The sequence below is a fragment of the Podarcis pityusensis genome (assembly GCF_964106645.2).
Source record: "Podarcis pityusensis genome assembly, chromosome: 2".
In the NCBI taxonomy this organism is placed as follows: Eukaryota; Metazoa; Chordata; class Lepidosauria; order Squamata; family Lacertidae; genus Podarcis; species Podarcis pityusensis.
In genome coordinates, this window is record NC_138029.1 from 92,908,491 (window position 1) to 92,921,962 (window position 13,472).

Consider the following 13,472-nt stretch of genomic DNA (forward strand, 5'->3'; position numbering starts at 1 on the left):
CATTGAATTTTCTCTCACACCTCTGTAGGCAGAGCAAGCTATGGAAACGTTCCCAGCCTCAAGGATGTGTTTCAAGAGTGCTCTCAACCTCCAGGAATGAGAACAGTGTGATACTGTATTCCATCTTCCTGGGGTCCTCAGGAGCTCCTTTTAGGTTTCACTACTCAGAATCAGATTGCTATTTAAACAGCCCATGGGATAGTTAAGTCATCTGAGGTGATGTGGCACTGAAGTCAATAGCCACCTCTTTCCAACTTTATTTCAGTAAACTCTGACTCCTACAGTAGAGCTCACCTTTTACTGATGTGACTAGTCTCCAGTAAAATGTTGCTCGGTGATTTTGTGTTATTATTATTTTGTTTTTTAAAACTTCTGCTTGTTTCCAGTTGCTTTTATGCCTTATTATTCCACCTTGTCAGGTTGCTTTGAGACTTTTTATTACATAGAGTGAATGATAAATGCAAATAACAACAACAATGCAGCAACCCTGCTTTCCACCCGCTTTGAGCAAATGCATATGAACATCCCCAAACCCACAGCTTGGGGAAGATCTTGACAAAGATCTCAAGGAGATAAGTAACTATAGAACCTTTAGAAGACATCCAAAGGCAGCCCTTTATAGGGAAGTTTTTAATGTTTTTAATATTCGATTAGGAGCCGCCCAGAGTGGCTGGGGAAACCCAGCCAGATGGGTGGAGTATAAATAAATTAGTATTATTATTATTAGTAGTAGTAGTAGTAGCAGCGGTACTGTAGTATGTTTTTGTATACGTTGGAAGCCACCCAGAGTGGCTAGGGTAACCCAGTCAGATGGGTGGGGTACTACTACTACATTATTGGAGCCAACCATTTGCTTTAAACACACACACACACACACACACACGAGTTACCATATCCTTGAAACTCTCAAACCTATGGAGTTTCCACCTAAGCCAGTGAAATGCCATGCACGCGAAAGGTTACATAATTGGTACAAAATGGGCGAGTTGTCACTGCAAAAATTATCAGTAACAACTGCCACCATAAAAAGCTTCTGGGGCATTTAGCATAGGCAATACTAGCTACAAAATGGAAAGCACAATGGAAAAGTAGGCGTGTTGTGTCAGAGACGCGTTCTAACACTTAAAACCTCTGGCAGATGCATTGTAACAGCTGCATGGGAAGAATTGTAATATGCAAAGCTGTTCCTGCCAGGAAGATCCAGTGATGAGGACAGTTTCATCTGTTGAAATCCTGCCTGTCCTACAACTGATGGTAGAAGCATAGATTATTATAATCATATAATAATAATAATAACAACAGTGGCATGACAAGCTATGGGAGCCAATTCTTTTCCCAGACTAGCATTAGCATAAAGTTAAATGGCAAACAATCAGTTAGCAGTGAGAAAGAGCTAGATCTGACTCGGAACTTATCCAAAAATCGTGACATTTCATGCAAACTGCAGCCAAAGGGCTGGCTGGGTTGTTCTGATGAGGCTGTGATATTCAGCCTCTTCCCACCAACTCTTTGTCCTGCCTGACTCATACATTCTTCTGCAATCAGCACACTGCTTCTATTGCCTCAGCCATGCACGAGAATGTTCCATGGACAGTTCCACTTTGGCTCTCTCACCCTAGAATTCCTTGCCTCCTTCCTGCCCTCTCAAATCTCAATTTCCTTCATCCACCCACTCCTCAGGCCCCTGGTTTTCAGTCTCCTGAGCCCCCTGCCCTGTAATGGACTCTCTTCTCATTCAGCTTTCTACACTTCATGGTCAGAGGAAGGGGCGTGCGGTGAGGGCGGTGTGCCCTGGGTGTCACCACTGAGGGGGGTAACAAAATGTCAGGCGGCACTCACCGCGGGACCTGCAGCACGCCCGAGCCACACATCTCTCCTGGGAGTGACACAGTGGCTTGAGCGCCCGCAGGCTCTGCACTGCCCCAAACGGTCCACCCGCTGCCTCCCCCTCAGCTGTAGGGCGGCTGAGTGGAAGGAGGCAGGCAGAGTCCTCAGAGGCCCCACAGAGCGTCCTGCCCCGGCTCGCCCTGCCCCGCGGGCGGTTGGGCACAGGGCATGCGCGCTGCCTCAGGCGCCCGATCGGCTTGCTCCACCGTTGCTACACTTTAGGCTTAACATTTATGTCTACTTAGCATTCCGTTTCTATATACCCTTTTCCTCTGGGTCCTCCCTTCAAGGCCTTTGCTTTCCCAACTGCCTGTCATCATCCCTCTTTGTGCCAGGTCTTATCTATCCTTCCTTTCTTCAAATTCCTCCTCCTTAATCCACTGCCTGATCTACCCCTCCCAGTCTCTTAACCTCCCTGCCCTCTACCATTTCTGCTGCCTTCCATAAACATGCACACTTGGACACATCAAGCCTTTGATTAAATTGAAGACTGTGTTTCTAGCCCTCATGGTTGTAAAATAAAATTTCAAAATGTTCCCTTTCTGGAGCAGAACCCAGTTGCTGGGTAGCACATGACCCCCCAATGTGCTCAGATTGTGAAGCCATATGTTTTCTGTATGACTGGCAAAAACTTGGGTGTCACCATGTCAGGATTAGACTGCGCCAAATCATTTCTTATAAGATGTCTCTCCTGGCCATTCTTTCGGTCTATTGTTTCAAGTGACTGAAGCTACTCCCGACATTATTTTGGCACAGGATTTTAGAGATTTAAAAAATGTGAAAAGGAATGTGAGTGAATGTGAGTTGTTGTTGTTGTTTTATTCCACATTGGCAAAGTGTTGGAAAATATGGAGCCAAAATATTGCATCAAGGTGAAATTCCAGAATGAAAGCTAGCACTTTAAATCGAGCGCATACAGCAGTCCTAGGCTATAAGAGAAGGGGGGAAATGGACCCAGCCCCCCAACAACAGGGAAGCACTGCGTGATTGCTGCAATCAGTGAAGGGGATAAAGGATATCTCTCAAATGCAGCGACTTAAAAGCTGCTTCTCAAAGCCCCAGCAGTTCAGCGGAAATCTTTGAAAGAGTCGTTCCGGTAAGTTTCCATCCAAACAGCTACAAAGAGTTTTCCATGATAGAGTGGAAGATTGCTTCAGCTTCCAAGCAAAACCCAGAGGGAATCGCCACCTTCCCTCTCCCCTGCACTTGCTGCAAGAAGTTCCTGAGTCATCCCAGCCAGATGTAGCATTAAAGAAGCCCCGCAGGCAAAACAGTGTGAGTGGGCCTGCTGATGTGTACAGCGTAGGTAGCATGCGAATCCTGCCACAGCAAGCAGCTCTCATAAGAAGAAAATCAATCTATGCAGAAAGGGTTCGCTTTTCCAGCAAACTCTTGCTCAATAAAGCTCCGCGTGCTGAGGTTACAGCCAGGGAGTAGGTGTCAAGAGGGATATGCTCTCATGCCCTGGAGTACCTTCTTATTCTGGCTCAGAGTGCATCTATAAGGGAATTCTGGATTATTATTTTTACATGCCACCCCAATCTCCAAGCGGTGAGAGATTCCAGGGGGTTACAGCAGTGGTGGCTTTAGGTTGCATGGTTTCATCTGCATGCATATATATATATATATATATATATATATATAGTGAGCATAGGATGGAGGTGCTCACAGAGCATCTTCTTTGGCTATGCTAATCATGGTGCTTAACTAGTCGGCCAAAGCCACTACCTAGACAAAAGAACTGGTTCTGCAGGCTTCCTCTCACACATTCTACCTCCACAGATACATGTTCCAAATAATTGGAAGAGACTCAAAACACCATCCAGACTGACCCCCTAAACTCACAGAATCATAGAATTGGAAGGGATCTCAACTAAAGCATCCATGACAGGTGGCCATCCAGCCTCTGCATAAAAACCTCCAGTGAAGGAGAGTCCACCACATCTGGTGGGAGTTTATTCCACTGTCAGACAGCTCTCACTGATGTTTAATTTGCTTAATCTCTAGACCAGTGTTTCTCAACCAGGGGCCATATGGCTCTCTGGGGGCCCCCAGAATATTCCAAGAGGTGGAAATCGTGTAAGGGGGGAGGCATGGTACGAGACTAGAGGGCCACAGAGGGAAGTGAGAAGTGAAGAAAACAGAGAAGAAAAAAAGAAATCTTTGCAAGAAGCGCTCATAGAGCTACAGAGCGACATGGCAGCCAAAGTAACTTTCAGTCAAGAAAAACACCATTTTTGGATAAAGAGTACAATATCTAAAAAGTTTCCACAGCTTTGGGATAAAGCAAAATTGTTTTTCATGGCATTTCCTAACTTCGTATTTGGTAGAATAAGGTTTTCAGGCATGTGAATTACTTACTCAGCTGAACGCGGAATTGCCTTAACATAATGGACAGAGGTGATCTTCAGTTATCCCTCACAGCAGTAGAACCATATATTTAAAAAGCTTGTTTCTGGTCATCAAGCACAAGGGTCACATTGATTGAGAAATACTTAAAAATCCATTGAATAAAAGGTAATAATGAAATAAATCTCTCTTCATACTTATTGACATTCAATAATTAAGGCTGAAATCCTAATCCCATTTACCTAGTCTAGGGATTGTAGCAGTCTTTCAAATTCATGATGCAGTGTAGAAAACAATGACATTTTAGAAACAAAAGAGAGCAATGTCTTAATATTTTCCTTCTGGTTTATCTAATAAGACCCAATGCTATTCTTTCAACTTTTTTTTCTATAGTCTGATGCTTACTTTGAGATTTTCAGGATTCAGGCATCACTGAAGTTTCTTTCCACACCTACGTTATTTATTGTCTTGATGTTGCGCTAGTGAATACAACACTCTTATAACCATCAAAAAGGCTCTTAGTATGGTATTGCCTTATTAAGGATTAGATGTCAAGACATAAATCTCCTATAAGCACCTCAAAAACATATTAGCATTGTGTGTAGGATGGTCCCTCTGGCCAAAGGGAAAATAATGGCTGCTGAAATACAACATAAGGTCACCTGCATTTTCTACAATAAGGTAAGGAACATGTGAGCTTTGGTTATTTACAGATCAGTCAGTATTTTGAAGCAAATAGAAAATGTAATAAAAAAGGAAGATCAAGGAAGTTGTATTCTAAGAAGAATGTTCTTCAAAAGGCAGACAAGGTTGTGTTTTGCAAGGTGTGTTCATTGTTGACCCTTGAGAGACGTGTAATACCTTAAATAGCAGGCACTTGCTTTTGTCACACTGAGCTGTAGCCTGCTCCCACTCCCCACCCGCAAATAACTCAGAGTAAAACACTGTTTGTTAAACAATAAAAAAATACAAGGTAAATGTTAGTCATGGGAGATAAATCCTGAGAACTGTCTCCTATAAAACCTAAGACCTGATTCTTAATTCCTTTGGCAGCTGATAACCTCATGAATAGGAAAGATTGTGTGGAGCATCACATGGCCTTGGCCTGCTAGCTTAGGGATCTCATCAGCAGGAGGGAGAAAGGAAAGGCAATGGACTGCACCCTTGCTTCCCATCCCTTTCACTTATTATGAGTTGCTCCCCACATCCCATACCAACCGTCCACATGTGAATGTTCTGTATATGTCTGTCAGCAGCTACTTGACTAGGGACCCATAGCTGTGTGCCCAGTTGCCCCCTGTAGCAAACCAGTGTTTCCCAACCAGGGGCCATATGGCCCCCTGGGGGGCAGGATATTCCAAGGGGGCCACAGGTGAAAATTGTGTAAATGGGGGGACCACAGCATGAGGCTAGGGGGCCACAGAGGGAAGTGAGAAGTGAAGGGGGGGAATCATTTAAAAAACACCCCTGATTGGCTGGCTATCCGCTTGATCAATCACAAGCAGGTAAGGGGGCAGCCCACCAGGGCCTAGTGCTCCTTTTTTGACCAGTAGGCTCCCATTTTGACCAGTAGAGCCAGTGATCTAGAACCCCCACATCAGGTGGCAATGGGTAGGGTTGGGTGAGCTCAGAGCTGCTTGTTGCTGCCGCCAGTGGTGGGCCCGGGGGAAGCCTGGGCCTGACTCTGCAAGGCGCAGGGTGCAATCCACCCCAGCACCTAGCTGACCAAGGTCGTCTGGTGCTGCTGAATCACATCTAGTAAATAACAAAGTGTCTACTCAGAAGAAAGGCGCACTGAGTTCAGTGGGCCTTATTCCCAGGTAAGGGAGTGTCAGGCTATGATGTTTTATCTAAGCAGCAAGGGTTTCTCTGGATGACAAGATCTTTTTGCACCTGTTCAGTGAGGAGCACTTGTTTTTCAAAATTCTCCCATACATGCAGAACTCCGTGTGCGCCTTTTGGACTGTATCTGTAGGTTTCCCCCTTTGTGTCAAATTACTGGGGTCAAATAAGTGTTGTTTACTTTTTATAATACATGGAAGATGGATCTCCATCGGGAGGTTCTGGGCTCTCCTTCCTTAGAGGTTTCTAAGCAGAGGTTGGATGGCCATCTGTCATGGATGCTTTAGCTGAGTTTCCTACATTGCAGGGCGGGGGGTTGCAATAGAAATATGACCCTTGGGGTCCCTTCCAGCTCCATGATTCTCTGTTTTTCTGCTTCAACAATATTTCATTATGTTCCTGTCATTTTATGTAATTGTCTATTGTATAAATTATAAAAATTATAAATAAAAAATGTTCGATTTACAAACAAAACATTCAAATAGCTACCTTTCTACAGGTAGGACGGTATGGGCATAACCAGGATTTTTGTTAGGGGGGCAGGCTTTTTGTTACAGGGGGCAGAACCTCATATTTGTAAAATGGTACCTCGGGTTACAGACGCTTCAGGTTACAGACTCGGCTAACCCAGAAATAGTACCTCGAGTTAAGAACTTTGCTTCAGGATGAGAACAGAAATCGCGTGGTGGCCGCGGGAGGCCCCATTAGCTAAAGTGGTACCTCAGGTTAAGAACAGTTTCAGGTTAAGAATGGACCTCCAGAACGAATTAAGTTCTTAACCCAAGGTACCACTGTATTTATTGGGGGGGCAGTTGCCCCCTGTCCCCCCCTTAACTATGCCCATGGGAGGGCACAGGAAGGAAACAAAGTCAGAAGGGGGCCATGGCCAGAAAAAGGTTGGGAAACACTGTGGTAAACTACCACAGCTACAGGTTAGCCACAGGCTCACATATATACTGTTTGGCCTGATCCACCCAAGGGCTATACAGGCTTCACGTCCAGGCTTGGACTTTGCATGGCAATAGTAGTCTATCCTGGCTTTTGACCTGTTCTGGAGCTTGGCTGTGATCCCTGGCATAACTCCTGGTTCCTACTCAATGGCTGCCTAGCGCTAATCTTTGACAGCCTCCAGGCCATTTGTATGTTAGTAATACTAGTACACTAGAACATGGTGTTCTTGTTCCGTTTGTCAATGATTTCTTACTTTTTTATAGGTCACCCTCCCATAGAAGCATCCCAGGACAATTGTCATGCTCCAGGGATGTCCTACCTTAGGGGTTATGGTCCTAGTAACAAAAGATCCAAGTCTTCAGTGATGTGCTCAACAATTAAGACAGGGATGCAGATGCAGCACAGTCAAAATGAGCCAAGGCCCAGTACAGAGAATCAGTCCAGACGTGATCAGAAGACAAAGGTTGTGTGTACACCATACATTCAAAGCATGCCCCACCCCGCAAGAAGCCTAGGCACTGCATTTTGTTAAGGTTGCTAAGAACCGAAGCTATGTTTAGAGGAAACTACAGTTCCCAGGATTCTTTGAAGAGGAAATGTGATGTGGTGTGCCCAGTCTGACAACAGGCCAAGGTCAATATCACAGGGAGTTCAGCCAAGGTAAATCACAGCAAGGCAGGGAGCTAGGAACTAGGAGTGAGAATTCAACATAGCATTTGGGGGATCACTCCATCAGCGCAAGCACGTCCCCCCAATTGGGGGAGAACCATGGACAAATCCCCGCCCACACCTGCTCAACAGATCTTAAGGATCAAGTTGGCTAGTTTGGGAGGCCTTCTTGTATACCTTAGTGCCACAAGCGCTTAGGACTTTGTCACTGACATATTGAATCAAGCAACCAATAGGCAACCAATACATGTGTGTTAAGGGACACAGGTGGCACTGTGGGTTAAACCACAGAGCCTAGGACTTGTCGATCAGAAGGTCAGCGGTTCGAATCCCCGCAACGGGGTGAGCTCCCGTTGCTCGGGCCCTGCTCCTGCCAACATAGCAGTTGAAAGCACATCAAAGTGCAAGTAGATAAATAGGTACCACTCCGACGGGAAGGTAAACAGTGTTTCCGTGCGCTGCTCTGGTTCGCCAGAAGCAGCTTAGTCATGCTGGCTACATGACCCGGAAGCTGTACGCCGGCTCCCTCGGCCAATAAAGCAAGATGAGCGCCGCAACCCCAGAGCCGGGCACGACTGGACCTAATGGTCAGGGGTCCCTTTACCTTTACATGTGTGTTACATGATCCTATCTTGCCCCAGTTAATAAATTGACAGCTACATTCTGTACTAGCTGCAGCTTCCATATCATTTTCAAGAGCTGCTGTACATAGAACGCATTGCAATAATCCAAACATGAAGTCCCAGTAAAAAAACCACACAACCCTGTTAAGATTAGATCCTCGAAAGTTTGCACAGTTTATGGGAAATAGGTCACCTAGCCTTGCTCACAAATTTAAGGAAATGCAGTAGTTATTTTTAGGAAACCTTGATGAGTTGCCTATTCACACACCAACCAATATTTAACTTCTGATCAAGTAGCCATTATTAGGGAGCTGTGCACAGGTGGTAGCATGGTCAGAGCTTTGCGGCAGGCATCGGTGTCGCACCCTGCAGCTGTTTCATGGACCATCCAGAACATATGGATATGTTCCACATAAATGTGGTGTTCATGTGAAAAGTAAACATGATCCCGATGATATATGCAATTGCCCATTGCATGTTGTCACTGCTCCCCATCCCCACACAGAAGCAGTTTCTTGGTTACAGACGCATCACAGGACAGCATGGATTGGGTTCATTTTTCTTACCTGCACTGCTAAAAAAAAGCATGAAATCTCATATTGTCTTCTTCTGCGAGTATGCTCATTTCAAATCTAAAGTTAATGAGCGCACTGTCAGTAAATTAATGCTTCCTTTCTAATTATTACCTAAACTTCCAATCTAGTTTGCAGAACATAACCTTGGTATATACTATATAGCAGGTGTGAAGAACCTTTGGCCCTCCTGATATTACTGAACTACAACTCCCAACCAGATCAGCAAACGTGGCCAGTGGCTAAGGATGATGAGAGTTGTAGTTCAGTAACATAGTAGAGCAGTGTTTCCCAAACGTGGGTCTCCAGCTGTTTTGGACTACAACTCCCATCGTCCCTAACTATCAAGACCAGTAGTCAGGGATGATAGGAACTGTAGTCCAAAAACAGCTGGAGACCCAAGTATGGGAAACATCTGCAGGATCAAAGGTTCCTCACACCTGCTGTATACAACATATAACATGATTATTATTATTTTGTCAATCTTGACATAGAAACCCTTGCTTGAAACATTTTCTGTTACACAGATAAGAATATATACATATAAGAGCTATAGGTAATGGGCTCCCACTTTTGGGTTTCTTTCACTATAAACATTTGCTTATCACCTCTCTCTCTCTCTCTCTCTCTCTCTCTCTCTCACACACACACACACACACACACCCCTCTGAACTGTTAAAGTCTTTATTGCTATTCTGATGAGGTTGATATGAAACCTTTCACTAACGTCATGTGACATAGCTAAGTGTTACCAAAAGTCAATAGCTCATGCCACACTGCAGGGTCAATATCCACTAAAACTGTGGCTTTGGTTACATAGCCCAAGACCAGCAAACATATTTTACCCAAGTTGGCAGAAAGTCCTCAACAGGAAAGAGGGTGTGTGTGCGTGTGTGCGTGCGTGCGTGCGTGCCTGGTGTGTGTGTGTTTGGTCACTAATAAGGAGGCTAGTTAGGAAACCATTGGCAAAGCTGAAAGAAACAGTCCCATGGTGTGGCCTTAGTTTTCTCCCCACCCTGTGCACCTCTCTCCCTCACAAAAGCCCTCTTAACATCTCCTCAGATGTGTGAGGAGAAAACTGACTTGACATGAGACTTCTACTGCTTTCTCTCAGTGCTGAGGCAGCCAAAGTCACAATTATCTGGTTCATTCTAGGTCTGCTGGGCTGGAACACGCCATGAAAACGTGTTTCTCCTTTCAAAGCCTCTTTTGTACTAGGGCACAGTTCAAGGGATCTTGCAAAGCCCACTGAAAATACTCAACACTTGCTATTGCGTGGTTTAGAGATGAAGGGGCAATGCTTTCCCACACAGTTTCCGTGCCACAATGTGTGGGAGTGGGATTTAGATATTGTTACATCATTGAGAAATAGCTATCCCCATTTCTGAGCACTTTCGGGATGTGCACATTGCATTGCTAGAACTTGACTGCATCCATCAAGACTCAAACCTTCCCTCTAAAAATATGTCACTGTAGACTATTTTGACCTTACAGAATATGCAATGTGTAGAATCCATGTAAAAGTTCATGAGGTTGCAAGCTAAATCCCATTGAACAGAGACTTTGACCTGTAGCCAATCCTGTGCACATTTACTTGAAAGTAAATCCCATGGTGTACAATGCTTCTTCCTTCTGTGCATAGGAAGACAGCCATGCAGTCCAATTCTAGACATGCTTACTCAGAAGTAAAACCCATCATATTCTGTAGGACTTACTCCCAGGTTAGGGCTTTCCCAGACATTACCAGGATTTCAAAGGTGGAATTGACATTTTGGGGGGGCGGATTTCGAAAGGTCCTGGATCTTAGACAAGTCAATCAAAAAATCATGTTCAGTGCATATTATCATATACACCTATAAATAATTATTATAATAATAATACCCAGGTTTAATGCCTACAGGTTTAATGGCACCAGACTTCAGGCTTCCATGTCCTTTTAAATGTGTTTGTGTGGGCAAAGGAGCTTTAGGTTTGTTTTTGTTTCTGTTTTTATTATGCATTCTTTTGTTATGTATTATTAAGTTTTTGTTTTTCTTATGTATTTTTTGTTTTTATTTTGTATATTTATGCCGTGAACCACAGTGAGATCTTTGGGTGAAGGGCAGCATACTCATTTAATAAACAAATAACATAAAAATAAATAGATTGGCTTCCTCTTTGTTATTCTGCTGTCTGGTGAAAACATTCCTCTGCAGACAGACCTCTGAAAACTATGCTGATTGCTGGTCTGCAGTCAGGGGAAACTCTTTTAATTTCTTCTTCAGAATTGGGTGTTCTGATGTATTTTAATTATTGCATTTAACTAGTTTGCTTTTTTTTGTTGTTTTGTATTTTAGAGTGTTGTTTTTAAATGTGGTAAGCCGCCTTGAATTCCAACTTTGGAGAAAGGCGGGATAAAAACGCATACAGGAATAACAACCACAACAGGAATATTAATAATAATCTAGCTATACAGGTGGCAGCCATTTTGCACGCGTTCAACTGATGTGCAATTGCCAACATGTGGGTTTTGGACCTGGAAGAGGGTGGAATGGGTGGCAGAATGAGGGGCATCATGAGGGTGGGGTGAGCATTTGTATAATGACAAAATGGGCTTATATGTGCACTCTGCCAATGCAGGCAATTGCCCAGAACACAACCCCTGTGCAAACAGGGAGTTGCCTATATTCACCAGTTCCAGCAGAACTCTCAAGCAGTCATGAATTAAATACACCAGCCCTTGTGCATTTTTCTTCTAGCCTTATCCCTTCACGCCTCTGAACATTAAGACTGAGGGTGCCTGGAAAAAGGGTTTGGTGCTGATAGGTGTATGACTGGGAGTCTCTTGGAATCGGACGCCAGGCTTATGAGGCAGGTAAAAGGAAAGCAGCGGAGCCTGGGGAGAGGCAAGCGGAGATGAGATGGGATTTGTATTTGGGTGGGGTGAGGGTGAGGTGGTGTGTGTTGGGGTCTGGCTCATGACATTTTGCTGCCTGAGGCGGAACCTCAAATGCTCCCCGCCCACAAGTCAAGGTACAGGGTAGTCAAGCCAAGTTATTTTGCCACCTGAAGCAGGAAATCTCTCAAGAACCTCTCACCCTCACTGGCAGTGAAATTCAAAAACCATACATTGAATAAATGACAATTTCATGCCCCTTCAGGATACTCAAAATCATTGGTTTGAGGAGGTCACCCCATTCTACCTAGTAGTAGGGCTGGTTCTGTCGTATTTATGTGTTCATAATGGCTTCTACTTACCAAGAGGGATAAAATAGCATCAAAATCAGAAGCAATCCGGCACTTCTGCCTGTGCGTCCGCACAGCCCCAACTTCACTCCTGCTTCACCCCACGCCTTACTCCCCTCCTCCTGGGAAGTAGTAGCAATGCTCCTGGTGTTTGCATCTGTCTGTCTGTCGGTCGGTCTGTAAGAAAGAAAGAAAGAAAGAAAGAAAGAAAGAAAGAAAGAGAAAAGCAACATCAGAACTAAAGTAAACTAGTACAATGTACTGTAGTAGTTAAAATGGTGGCTTGGATATGGGAGAACCCCCTTTGTGGCTGTGGGCAAGTCATGTTCTCTCAACTGACAAAGGTCACAAGGTTGCTCAGGAAGAAGCAGGGTATTAATGGAACAAACAACTGAGGAAGTGAGCAAGGATGGAACAAAAAGCTTGTTGGGTAACCCTCTGAAGTTCTCTTGAGGATAAAACTTGTCAGGAAAGCAGAAGTTGTTGATTTTATAGCTTGTGAGCCTTGGCTCTGTTATACGTGGGTTTTGGCTTGGGAAGTCTTTGCTTTACTGGGCCTGTGCTTTGTGGGCTTGTGTTCATAGTCATAGCAAATTTGCATGTTATGGGGTTGTAGCCCATGGGGCACTTTGTAAGCTTTTCCAACTGTGGGGAATCAGCCCGGTTTTTTCAGCAACTCCATACAGGCCCAAGCTGACCACTTGCATGTAGTAGCAGGGTCAGGATAAGAGGATAACTGGATCCCATTAACACTTACAGCATAGATGGCTGAAGCTGACACTGCCATCTGTGGTTGCATTGCCACTTTTACTTTCTGCAACGCCTCATTTTCTCTGAAAAGCAAGCGCCCACCACGTACTGGCTACCTTTCTTGGAGTTTGGTCGGGGAGCCCTATTTATGGGCTGAAACGCCGCTGAAAGAGTTATTGCCATGTTATTTAGCCTGCTGTGCCAAGCTCGCATGGGGATCGGGTTTCTGCTGAAAGGGTGCCAGGCACGTCTGTTTCCAGGAACCAGCAGCCGTATTTAGCCTCAGGCTGCACATGAAAGACTGCAGTCGGAAACGTGACATTGTGTCAACATTTGAGGCAGGTCAGAGCTGGGTGAGACCATGAAAACAAGCCAGGGAGGGGAACTCGACACACACCCTGTCTGAACAGCCCAAGTGCGGAGGCAGAGTGCAAAGCAACTCCCGTCACAAGCTGATAACTCCAGCTGCACAGAGGCCCTTTGATGTTCTCTCTCTCTCTCTCTCTCTCTCTCTCTCTCTTTTTTCCCTTCCCTTCTAATTTGATATTTGTTTTTCAGCCAGGACAGAGTCTGCTCACATGCCTAAGAGCATTTTGGGTGAACG